Genomic DNA, 1054 nt, shown 5'->3' on the forward strand with positions numbered 1-1054 from the left:
TGAATAGGGATTCTTTTCCCCAGTGTATGTTTTTGTTTGCTTTGTCAAAGATCAGACGGCAATATGAGGATGGTTTTATATCTGGGTTCTCTGTTCTGATCCATTGGTCTATGTCTCTGTTCTTATGCCAGTACCAGGCAGTTTGGTTATAATAGCCTTATAGTATAGCTTGAGGTCAGGTAAACTGATGCCTCCTAATTAGTTCTTTTTGCTTAAGGTTGCTTTGGCTATACGGGGTCATCTCTGGGTCCATACAAACCGTAGAATTATTTTTTTCCAGATATGCAAAAAATGATTTTGGTATTTTAATAGGGATTGCATTGAATCTGTAGATCACTTTGGGTAGTATAGACATTTTAACAACGTCGATTCTGCCAATTCATGAGCATGGTATGTTTTTCCATCTGTTTACATCCTCTGCTATTTCCTTCCTCAGTGTTTCATAGTTATCCCTATAGAAGTCTTTGACCTCCTTAGTTAAATATATTCCTAGGTATTTTATTTTCTTTGTTGCTATTGTGAAATGTATTGAGTCTTTGATCAGAAACTTTTCAAAAGAAGATAGACTAACGACCAAGAAACATATGAAAAAATGTTCAACATCTCTAATCATCAGGGGAATGCAAATCAAAGCCACAGTGAGATATCACTTAACTCCAGTGAGAATGGCTTTTATCAAAAAGTCTGGAAACAATAAATGCTGGTGTAGATGTGGAGAGATAGGAACAGTTGTACATGGTTGGTGGGACTGCAAACTAGTACAACCTCTATGGAAAGTAATATGGAGATACCTCAAGGAACTAAAAGTAGAACTACCATTGGATCCAGCAGTCCCACTACTGGGTATTTACCCAAGGGAAAAAAAGACATTCTATTAAAAGAGACACCTACACTTTAATGTTTATAGCAGCACTATTCACAATTGTAAAGATGTGGAAACAACCCAAGTGCCCAGGAGTGAATTAATCAAATGTGGTATAAAATGTATATCATGGAGGCCGGGCGCGGTGGCTCACGCCTGTAATCCTAGCTCTCTGGGAGGCCGAGGTGGGCG

At 38.4% G+C, this 1054-nt stretch overlaps 1 protein-coding gene across 2 annotated transcripts in view; it reads left to right on the top strand.

Moving 5' to 3' along the window:
• TDRD5 (tudor domain containing 5) overlaps positions 1-1054 on the top strand; it is a 126212-nt gene that overhangs the window by 89410 nt on the left and 35748 nt on the right. The window lies entirely within an intron of this gene.

This window comes from Propithecus coquereli, unplaced genomic scaffold (assembly GCF_000956105.1).
Source record: "Propithecus coquereli isolate 6110/MARCELLA unplaced genomic scaffold, Pcoq_1.0 Scaffold246, whole genome shotgun sequence".
Classification (NCBI taxonomy): Eukaryota; Metazoa; Chordata; class Mammalia; order Primates; family Indriidae; genus Propithecus; species Propithecus coquereli.